Source organism: Palaemon carinicauda, chromosome 14 (assembly GCF_036898095.1).
Source record: "Palaemon carinicauda isolate YSFRI2023 chromosome 14, ASM3689809v2, whole genome shotgun sequence".
NCBI lineage: Eukaryota > Metazoa > Arthropoda > Malacostraca > Decapoda > Palaemonidae > Palaemon > Palaemon carinicauda.
Window position 1 is genome coordinate 3,797,954 of NC_090738.1, and position 12,503 is coordinate 3,810,456.

At 40.1% G+C, this 12,503-nt stretch overlaps 1 protein-coding gene and 1 pseudogene across 1 annotated transcript in view; one reads left to right on the top strand and one right to left on the bottom strand.

The window, feature by feature from the left end:
• Positions 1-12,503, bottom strand: part of LOC137653847 (uncharacterized) — an 829,144-nt gene that overhangs the window by 201,883 nt on the left and 614,758 nt on the right. The window lies entirely within an intron of this gene.
• LOC137653398 (uncharacterized) lies at positions 6,087-10,170 on the top strand (annotated as a pseudogene).

Genomic DNA, 12,503 nt, shown 5'->3' on the forward strand with positions numbered 1-12,503 from the left:
AAGGGCCCCGTAATTCTCTAGTGGTAGTATCTCGACGGTTGGTTGGTGCTCTGGCCAACCAACTACCTTATAAGTATTAGGAGGATAAAAGAGAGTTAGGTAAAGCTAAATGTTATGTAAATTACTCCTATCTAGAGACAAGATAGGCATTCCCACTTTCCTCTGGTGGGACTAGATGTAAGATTGTCCAACTAGGTAGTCAGCTTTCTTCGTGTTTTATCCTATCATACTCATCTGATTTGGGTATTTGAAGGAGTATGGAGAGTTAGATAGCCTCACATGTGGTAGAGCCACATGGTAGGCATTTTGTCCTATCTTAGGACTGGATAGGCATTCCCTCCTACTACAGTGGGTGATGACATAAGAAAGTCAGTCTTTCTTTGTGTTTTATCCTTCCATATTCATCTGATAATTGTGTTGGAAGGAGTCTGGAGGGTTAGATATCATTATTATTACTGGCTATTCTACAACACTTGTTTGAAAAGCAGGATGCTATTAGAACAATGGCTTCAATAGAAAAAATAGCCCAGTGAGGAAAGGAAATAAGAAAACATAGAATAGTATGCCTGAGTGTATCCTTAAGCAAGACAACTCTGACCCAAAGACCATGGTACAGAGGCTATGTCACTACTCAGGAATAGAGAACAATGGCTTGATTTTGGTTTTTCCTTCTCCTGAAAGAGCTGTTTATCATAGTTGAACGATCTCTTATATCCTTACTAAGTGGAAAGTAGAGTTTTCGTACACGAGGGTACACTCAGCCACACTATCTTATTTCTCCTCCTCTTGATTTTTTTAAGTTTTTATGGTCTATAAATGAAAGACAATATTAATGTTGTTACTTTTCTTAAAATATTTTATTTCAATTGTTTATTACTTCTCTTGTAGTTTATTTATTTCCTTTCCTCACTAGTCTTATTTTTTCCTGTTGGGCCCTTGACCTTAAAGTATCCTGCTTTTCCAATAATAATAATAATACTAATAATAATAATAATGATAACAACTGAACATGAGCAAATACATGCAATAGTTAACCCCTTGAGTGAAGTATAATTGTTCAATTATCTTTGTGTTGTCAAGTGTATGATGAGAAAGGAGACTGTTTACAGAATCGTCCAGAATATTCAATGTCTAGGCAAAGGAAAAATGAGCCATAACCAGAGAGAGATCCTATATAATACTATCTGGCTAGTCAAAGGACCCAATACCTTTCTAGTGGTAGCATCTCAACAGGTGGCATAGGTTAAGTCTGGACAGACTCAGTAGTATCACATTCTCCCTGTTTTAACCCTGGAACGGTACGGTGGGTCGTCCGCGACCCCGAGCGTCAAAAAAAAGAGGTTTTTCTCACGTGACTCACCCCCGTGACTGAATTTGTGGGTGATCGACCTGCAGTAGGTGTCTCGCCTACACGCTCTAGTAGTGTCTAGATGTGCATTGCTGCAACTGTACTCCTTCCCCGATTTCTGAGACGCGTCGGGGTCGAGCGCGACCGAGTTTACCCTTTTAAGGTAATTTGCATAATTATCAAAGTTATTAAGTATTATGAAATTGTTGTAGAATGGTGCAACTTGTATAGGTTATCAGTTGTGGAAAGTCTTGGTGGATTGTTTGGCTACCATGTGCATGATTTTTTTTTTAGTTAAAATGTCGTTCATCACCACGAGGACCATTTTACCGCGAGTGCCCCTTTTTCATTTTTTTTCATTTTTTTGCCAAGTCATTTTTCCGTAAGATATTGCCAAATAGTGTCGTAAAACTTTTGCTTTTTTAGTGTTGGAAAGTGTGTCTAGATGATCTGGCTACCCATGCGTGACTTTGTTTTTGTCAGATACGACGTAGTTATTGGTATATTGGGTATTTAACTGCGGTTGCCAATTTCTGTTTTTTTTCAATATTTGTAAAAATTTACTTCGTAGTAAGGAATTGCCGTATATTATTGATTTTTTTTTCATGTTTATGTGTTAGAAAGTGTGCCTTGATGGTTGGGCTAACACGTGCATGTCTTTTTTTTTTATCTGAGATGCCGTATATTAGAATGTTGGGCATTTTACCGCGAGTGCCCCTTTTTCATTTTTTTTCATTTTTTTGCCAAGTCATTTTTCCGTAAGATATTGCCAAATAGTGTCGTAAAACTTTTGCTTTTTTAGTGTTGGAAAGTGTGTCTAGATGATCTGGCTACCCATGCGTGACTTTGTTTTTGTCAGATACGACGTAGTTATTGGTATATTGGGTATTTAACTGCGGTTGCCAATTTCAGTTTTTTTTTTTTCAATATTTGTAAATATTTACTTCGTAGTAAGGAATTGCCGTATATTATTGATTTTTTTTTTCATGTGTATGTGTTAGAAAGTGTGCCTTGATGGTTGGGCTAACACATGCATGTCTTTTTTTTATCTGAGATGCCGTATATTAGAATGTTGGGCATTTTTCCGCGAGTGCCCCTTTTTATTTGTTTTGCATTTTTTGCTTAGTCATGTTACCGTAAGGAATTGGCAAGTAGTGTCGCAAAACTTATATTTTTATAGTGTTGGAAAGTGTTTCTAGATGATCTGGCAACCCATGCCTATTTTTTTTTAGCCAGATATAGCGTATATATAGGTATGTGTTCGATTTTCCTGTGATTGCCATTTTTTCGTTTTTTCCCATTTCCTTCAAAATTACTACGTACTAAGGAACTATCACAGAGTAATGATTCATTTAGATGTTTATTTGTCGGAAAATGTGCCTTGATGGTTTGCCTAGCACGTGGCTGAAATTTTTTTTCTGAAATGCGTATAATAAAATGTTGGCCATTTTTCCGCGAGTGCCCCTTTTTATTTGTTTTTCATTTTTTTACTTAGTCATGTTACCGTAAGGAATTGGCAAGAAGTGTCGCAAAACTTATATTTTTATAGTGTTGGAAAGTGTTTCTAGATGATCTGGCTACCCATGCCTATCTATTTTTTTAGCCAGATATGGCGTATATATAGGTATGTGTTCGATTTTCCTGTGATTTCCTTTTTTTCGTTTTTTCCCATTTCCTTCAAAATTACTACGTACTAAGGAACTATCACAGAGTAATGATTCATTTATATGTTTATTTGTCGGAAAATGTGCCTTGATGGTTTGCCTAGCACGTGGCTGAAATTTTTTTTTTTTTTCTGAAATGCCGTATATAAGAATGGCCATTTTTCCGCGAGTTCCCCTTTTTATTTGTTTTGCATTTTTTTGCTTAGTCATGTTACCGTAAGGAATTGGCAAGTAGTGTCGCAAAACTTGTATTTTTATAGTGTTGGAAAGTGTTTCTAGATGATCTGGCTACCCATGCCTATCTTTATTTTTAGCCAGATATGGCGTATATATAGGTATGTGTTCGCTTTTCCTGCGATTGCCACTTTTTCGTTTTTTCCCATTTCTTTCAAAATTACTACGTACTAAGGAACTATCACAGAGTAATGATTCCTCTAGATGTTTATTTGTCGGAAAATTTTGTTTACTTCTTTTTTGATTGAATATCATCAAATTTTTTTAGCTAAAATATTATATTGTTTTACATTTCTTTTTTTTTTCGATTTTATTTCCCTTCAAAAAAATTTTTTTGGGTCAGAATTTTAATTTTATAGTCGTAAAATAATCGACAATTACCCAGCAACCCACCATACAATTTTTATGCATATCCAAGAATAATTAGATTAGTAAATAACACCTTGAAATTGACATACCCTTCCTACATTTCAAGTGGCAGATTAGGGAGTCTGAGTCAGTGTGGTTGGCGGCCATTTTGTGGACATATCCGAAGCGTAAGTTGCCCTATCTATATATATTCTTGTTCCCTATAGAATTTGTGATATTTTGGTATATTTTTACCTGCATAAATATCATATTATATATTAAATATATGTATTTTTTTACGAAATTTCTAAGTACTCAAAAAAGGACCTTTAGATATGGCCCCTGATATAAATGTAATTTACAAAATAATGAAGATTTTTTTACATATTTCTATTTTAGGATAACATATGTTTATTCCCTAAAAAAATTAGCCACTTCCTATTTCATTTGGGTACCCAAAAAAATTCATGAAATTTGGACAAATTTATTTGGCCAAAAAAAGTTACCCTTTTTTTCTCATTTCAGATCTTCACCTCCATGGGTCTGACTTCATCCAAAATACATCAAGATGTGTCCTAAACATTCAAGAATCAATTCCTAAAAGGATTTGTGTATATATGTATAAACTTTTTTTTTATGAATTTTTATGTAAGGTCTTTTTTTTCTACTTAATTTTTTAAAATATTTATAATAAATAGTTTTTCTGCAGATGAGTAGTATTTATCTTTACAGTTGTTTTAAGCATTCATTGAAGTTTTTTTTGGCAAAAGAAAAAAGGAGGTTACTGCAAAAACTGATTTTTCAAGAATTTTTTTTGCCGTCGGGGTCGCGCGCGTCCGAGTATACCCTTAAAAGGGTGTCCGAGGAGCGTACCTATCCAGGGTTAAGCCTGAATAGGCTCACTTGTGTAGGACCTTTGTCCCATGACTTGGTAATCCACGTGGTTACAATACAGTCAGCCCTCCTTATTTGTGGGATTAGGTAACAGAGACAGGAGTTCTCTTGCTGATCCCACAGTGAGAGGACCTTCCTGCCTGCTGCTCCCAGATCTGCTGCCGACTCGCTAATCCTGCTGCCTGCTGTTGTTCCTGAGGGACTGCCTGCTTGCTGCTGCTGCTGCTGCTCCTTCTCTGCTTGCCAGAGACTGCTTACTGCTGCTGCCACTGCCATCGTTGTCGACAGGACTCCTGCCTGTAGGGGCTGCCTTGCTGCTGCCCCTACGAGTTGGCTGCTGTAGTGTGCCTTCAGTGCCACCTGCTGCTACTGCTAAGGGCTCTGCCCCCCAAAAAATCGACTGATCTTCAGCCTTTAGTATAAGAACAAAGTCTTAAGACTTTGTAGGCTTTCTTTACCACTGTCCTAACTTTCTTTTTTACTAACAAACCCTCCTGTGGAAAATCTGGTAGCAGTTGTGGTCTTAAAACTGTAGCTGAAACAGGACCCAAGGGTCAAAATCTCCCACTCTCACTGTCTGTGGCAAGTGGCATAGGGCTGCTGGTCTTGGCGCATATAAGCCAAGTGATAGGAGATAGGAAATAGGGTTATCTTTTGACCTGGCATAAATAAGCCAGGAGTAAATTCACACAAAGTTTCAATAAAATAATAGGTTGTCCAGTGTTTTGATTTACCAATCCTAAATATACCTTTCTGCAGGAATTGACTGCTGGGCCAACTTAGTGCTTGGAAAGCAGTAAGGAGGCTCCCCAGCTGCAATTTGTGCAGGCTAGTACATAGGTACTAATAGGATAGATAGGGCCTCCCTAAATAATAGTTCTTTTTCAGATTCTATAATTCATTTTTCTACTTAACACTATAACTTTGTCTGGGGCCTTAGGGCTTAAAGGGTTGAATAACCCAACCAGGCACACTGTCTTTCCTCACCCCCATCTCTCCGGACTTGGACTTGGAACCCATAATGACTCTCGAGCTAGAAAAAGTATTAGAAGCCATGGTCGGCGCTGAAATTGAAACTGACTCATGATTGGAACCAGTAATGGACCAACCAAACAGAAAAAGGACCCAAGAGGATACAGAAGAAGACAACTAGGAATGGAACCAAGTCAACAGAAAGAAAAATCAGACAAAAATGACTTATGCCACCCAACGAATTCCCTCAGAATCAACCTCAACTGAGGCAGAGGACCAGAGCAAAGGAAAAACCAACTACTTCAGGGTGTTGGCTAACAACTCCTCGGAGGCTTTTAGAGCCATAGCGGCTTTTGAACAAAAACTCAAGAATCTGAAGATCCAGGCCAAACCAAATAAGCAGAGCTAATGGACCATATCGACAAAGGACGTATGGGATCTCATCACACTGAGAACAACATCAGCCATACAGTTGAAGGAGCTGAAGGAAGAAGAGAAAGTCAAAAAAGCAGTTGTAGTTGGCTACCCAATGGAAATGTTGGAGAGCTACCTAACTGACTTGAAAAACATCACGGCTGCTGAAAAGATGAAAAATGAAGCGGGGCACCTAAACCAAGGCCATCCTCATGACCTTCATAGGGCCACACCCAAAAAAGGTCAATATAGGGATCTTCAGCAGTTTCTGGGTAAAGAAATACTACCCAGGCCCTCTCAGGTGCTACAAGTGCCAGAAATTTGGCCACCAAAAGGAGCAATGTCAAGCACAGTTTGACACATGTGGTCTGTGCAGTCAAAGGCACCCCACACAGGAGTGCATTAATAAGTGCAAGGCAGGCATACTAACCAGCCCGAGGTGCCCAAACTGCAAGAAGCAGCATACAGCCATGGCATGGGGATGCTCTGAAATGGTTGCTAGGGTCATAGCAGCTCTCCCCAAGGAAAAGAGAGAAGAGCCAAGAGATAGAACAACTCCTAAACCTCAACCAAAAAGAAGATTCTATACTCAGGATGAGCTCAGAAGAGGAACTTCAAGAGCTAGGTCCTCCACAAGAGCCCCCACCTCCACTGCACAAGCTCAAGCTCCCAAACCTCTACCAAGTACCATTTATATCAAAACAACGGTCCTTAGAGAAAAGTTGACAGACCTTGTCACTCGACCAGTGACAGGGAGGATCATTGCAGGCACTATTCAAGCCAACATGGAAGAACTTTTAAAAAGTTTTCTTACCAAGGCATTCAAGTCCTCCTTCCACATCCACTTCCTCAGATCCTATCTCCATCGTTCCTCTCAACTCATCCACTCCATCAACAGAGGTTAAGGCACCTCCCTTCGCCCCCAGGGATCCCAGACAGTTCTCTTCAACCTACACTTCGGATTGAAGATCCTTAATTGGACCACAGCCGGAGTGAGGCCTAAAATGTTCTCCCTAATTGCAGTCAGCAAAACCGAGGAGATAGATGTCATCCTGTTGCAAGAGACATTCCTAACAACAGGCATCAAATTTAGAATTACAGGTTACAATGCCTACACCACCCCACAGATAGGCACTGACAAAGGTCTAGCTACAGTGGTTAGGACATCAATACCAACAACAAGGATACACAATCCAATTCCCTGTGGCAACAATGTAGAGACGCTAGCGGTGAGAGTAACATTGTTGAACCACAAAATAGACCTCTACAATATCAATAAGAAAATGAATAGAGAAGAACCAGGAGAACTGCAGCCGACACAGCTTTTTGCACACACAGAAGGCTCACCAACAATTATATGAGGGGATTTTAATGCACATCATCTTATATTATCATCCCCATCAACAACGAACCTGTCAGTAGAGCACATAGCCTTTGCCCTAGGGGAATTTGAAGGAGTCTCCCTACTAAACACAGGGGACCCTACACACATAAGAGGAGGCAGACTAGATCTGACATTTACCACAACTGCAATCAGACACCTAACCAGATGGCGAGTGCACTTAACCTTGTTCAGTGACCACTTTGTTACAGTAACAGAATTGGAGGTGCAACAATTACCTCCAATACCACCACCTCCATCAAGATGGAATCAAGACCTGGCAGACTGGATCAGCTTAGGACTAGCCCTCGAAGAGTGGGCAGCAAACTGCAACCCTCCTGAGGACATAGATCAACTAGAAAAGGACCTAGTTGATGTATTTCACAATGCAGTAAGCAAAGCAATGTCTCTGAAAGCAGGGAAAATGAACTACACCTACAAGGACACCTGGTACTACTGTCCAGAAGTAAGAAGACTCACAACACGGCTAACCAGGGTCACAAAACTCTACAGAAGAAGAGCCACAATAGAGAACAGAGAACTGCTGCAAACTGTTAAAAATGACGTCCAACAGAGAATTCATGAAATAAGAATATAAAAATGGATGGAATGGTGCACAAACTTGTCACATTACACCTCTCTCTCCAAATTATGGAAATGGCTGAACAGAGTAGCTGGAAAAAAGAAGACACCAGCTGCAATTCATCCACACCCCCATGAAGAGGCAGAAAGGATTGCAACAGCCTTTGCAAGCAGGACAGGTTCAGCTAACCTCTCCCCTGAAACCAGAATACTTCAGGAGCAACTAGCGCCAGCTAGGTCAGCACAGCCTGTCAACTACAGGATGACACTTACACCCCATACACAATCGAGGAACTCAGAGCAGTGTACAAAACAGGCAAAAACACTGCACCAGGAGCAGACAGAATAACCTACACCATGATCAGACACATGGGTCCAGCAGGAGAAACCACATTCCTGAGGTTAATGAAGAAGACACACCTTGAGCACACAAGACCCCAGACATAGAGGAAACAGGATACTCAGCCGATCCCAAAGCCAAAGGATCCGAAAAACCCGAGACTAATAGCTCTACTATCCTGCATGGAAAAAAAACAGGAGAAAAAATGGTACTAAACAGGATGAAGTACAAAATTGGTCCCCTGCATAAATAGCTATATGCATATCAGGAAGGAATTGGAACCACTGAATGCATAACAGATGTTCTCAGCTGTATACACCAGAAGAAGGCAACTATAGTCTTCATAGACTTTGAGAAAGCCTTCGAGCTACCCAGCTCAGCAACAATGCTGCAATCGGTGGCCAGAAAAGGAGTAAAAGGTCATCTACTAGCATGGACAAAGAACTATGTGCTAGGAAGACAAACCAGAGGCAAATTTCAAGGAGTGATATCAGCCTTTCATGACTTGGAAAATGGAACTCCACAGGGAGGAATTCTTAGCCCCTCCTTTTCAACATCCTCGTGGAAAACATAGCCTCTCTCCAACTCCCTGAGGGAGTAGAGATATTCATCTATGCAGATGATGTATGTGTAATAGCACGAGCGCCAGTCAGAATGGTAAGAATGCAAGGGGCACTAAATGACATCAACCAAAAGTCAAACGAGCTGGGACTAAAAATAAACAGACAAAACAAAAGCTATGACAAGGCTGTGCAACATGAGTCTGGAAACCAACCTGCCATCTCTAGAAGACAGGATTGCACAGAGAAATGCGTCCACCATAGCAAAAATATTTCTCTCTGACAGAGAATAAATAACAAAAAAGAGAGTACGAGAGAAGCTCACAAAGCGCCCTGAGATCCAGACCCCAAGCTCCTATGGCAAGGATCACAGCAATAACATAAAGAGCCTGGGAATAGCTGAAGAAATTTTGCAACTAAGCCCAGACACAAAGCAGGGCACACAGCACATCCCACCCTGGAAGAAAGAAGTGGCGACCTTTAGGTACACAAAGCTTCCTAGAGCAAAGGAAGACTGCACAATGGAGGAACTAAGAACTGCAGCCTAGGAAGCAATGAGGAGCACAGAAACTGCAGGGGCGCAGACCTACAACACTGATGGTACTGTAGATCCTGGAATTCAAACAACAGGAGCTGCAGTATACTCCAACAACTTCACAGCCTGCGGAAGAACATCCAACAATGTCTCCACTATGCAGACAGAGCTTGTTGCAATACAACAAGCACTAAAACTTTCCATTGAAAATGAAGAAGGACCTGTAGTCATCCATACTGACTCAAGATCCTTAATGCAATCCTGGCAACAAGAAAGGAACAAAGAAAACAAGGCTCTACTAGCTGATATAGAAGCCTTTTTATAGCAGCACAATGAAAGAGGCAGACCTATGACTCTCAACTGGATTCCCAGTCACATAGGAATAACTGGGAATGAGAAAGCAGATGAGCTGGCCAAAAGTACCAGACATATAGACAGAGTACAGGTGCACATGCAGCCTGTACTACAACAAATGAAAAATGAAATAAAGCCACAGCTCAAAGAAAATCTAATCAAGGACTTACACAAGTGGATAGGGAATAACTCCCCCTCTGCCACATGGTACAAATGGGCCACAGATCTAGTGCCTTCCCCCACTGACAGACACACACCAAGAGAGCAGGCTGTATGCATCCACAGACTTAGGCTGGGATACAAAGCAAATTGGGATATGTTAGAAAACAATGAAAGACCTTGTGAATATTGTGACGTTACACAACAACAGTCCCTCCTGCACTACCTACTAGAATGTAGGGAGACAGTACAACTGAGGGGTAACCTACAAGCGGAAATCAACTCGTAACACGCCAGGCAGACTGCAGCCACACTGGCAAAAGCAATTGTCGAAAACATAGAAATCCACAGACAGTTGCTTTCAAACCTACCTCCACCGAGGTAATATAACCTCTGAATTCCTCATTAAAATTCATCTCATCGCCTCACCGTAAGGCACTATACACATCATCCGCTGTATTTTTCCATAACTTTTTCTACTACTAAAATATTCCGCAGGGACCCTAAGGATTAAAGGGTTGGACAACCCCACCCGCAACATTTCTCTACATTTTAAAGGCCTTATAATCTTTTGAACTACCACTATCCGTGACATGATGGCCCCCTTCCACTACCACCATCATCCTTTCTCTGTTCACATCTGTCTCTAAAACTAAAAACCTTTCAAATTTCCTTTTATTTTAACAACCAAGCTTCTGAATTTTTCAGATCACCTACAGGCCGAACAATAGAAAGGCTACAATACAACAACCAACCAACAGAGACAGACGTGAAAATCGAAAATCCATGAATGCTTGCTGCCCTCGGGGGGAAGTCAACTCAAAACCTACCAACTTACAAGTTAGTGACCATTACCTACCTACTGTTGACTATACACACTTGGTAACCTACTGTACTACACTACATTCATCTCAAATGCTTTTCATCATAGTATTTTTAGTTCATGCTACTTTTCAAAGGTAACTGTACATCATTAACAATTTCAGTACAAGGCATGAAGACTCATAGACTAAAAATCATCACCAGAACTCATAAAACTAATTACCGCCACTCCATGCTTTCTATAAGTTTGAAAAAAAAACACTTGTTTGTATCTTACACTACTCAATGATACTGTAGAATAAGAACAAGTTACTATTAGCTGATGGTTGAAATGCACCCGAAATTGAAAACAAAAGTAAAAAATGCTTTAATGAAGTACAATTATCTTTTTAAGTCATGATTTATTAAAACGAATAAACGGATTTTGAGCAAAGCGAAAAATCTATTTTTGGGTGAGATAGCCATGTTGTCCTGATGGAAGTTCCTATAAGTAGCTTCCTAGGGGATATATGTACTACAGTGATATTCCCAGAGAATTTTACTTTAGGTCTCCAGAATTCTAACTCCTGGCGCGAATATCCTTAAATTTCCTCTCAAGGATATCGCATAATATCAGGGGACGTATTCTTGACACGCCACATAGCAATCTGCGCCCCGAATAGCGTTTACGCTTCGAGGGGGAAAGTGGCAGAATTGGAAGGGGAGCTGTATCAAGGTTACCCTAGTTCCCATGCTACTATTGAGTATCACAACAGCGCCATATCCAAGATGGTGGACATTCCTTGTAGCATTGAGCATGGTGATACAGATACAGCAGATTCGGGAGGGATACTGTGAAGATCTTTTTTTTAGAAAGAAGGGTGGGTCCATCAGGACGACATGGCTATCTCACCCAAAAATAGATTTTTCGCTTCGCTCAAAATCCGTTTTTTGGGCTCAAACCATGTCGTCCTCATGGAAGCACACCAGAGCATTAATGTATCTGTGGATTTTCATCAGTACCTTAACCTTGGGACAATATTTCTATGGTCATCTGGACCATTTGAAACAAATGACGTTACCATTATCCGTCATCATCACTAATCATAAACAGGGAAGAGTCATTCTAGACGGTAGAAAAGGGGCCTCAAGGTTAGCATATATTGTATGAACAAACATAAGTATACACTGAGTATACAAACAGTCTCATGGTTTGTATGTATTGCCGAACCAATATCAGTGTCCCTTATATCCATTGTTTGCAAGCATACAATGATATGAAGTATACATACATGAGTAAGTCAAAGAACTCTGGCATCTTAAACAAGCAATTGTCGGGCGAATTAGGACGCAATTACATTCTAATAGACATTTATTTCTAATAAATGACTGAATGAATTACCAAGTAAAACGAATGTAGTATAAGAAAGCAATTACACCTGTGACAGATACAGAAATTATTTTTCTCTTTTGAAAGAGAAATGATGAGTGCCACTCTCAGACTGAAGAAAAGTTTTTTAATAAAATTTCTCTTCATAATTTCTGTACCTGTTATTTTCTATCAACACTGTGTACTATGTATACACGGCACTAGTGCTATCTGTATAATTCCACACCTAAGATTTTGAACAGAGTTAGTGTCACCATGGCAACACTCATTTAAAAGGAGATCACACTAAAAGTGCTGACACCTTCTCCCTTTAATTGACAGTCCCAATCAATTAACTGTTCATCGCAGAATTAGACGATAGGTTTTAATACACTACCTGCTGCCACCACATAATGCTACAGTTCATGGACTTGCTTAGCATAGTGTTTGCAGAACACCCTGGATGATTTCCATCCAGTATATGAGCGAAGACGCTCAAAGTCCATATACTGAAAAAAGTTTAGTGATGAAGCAATTTTCCTCAGATC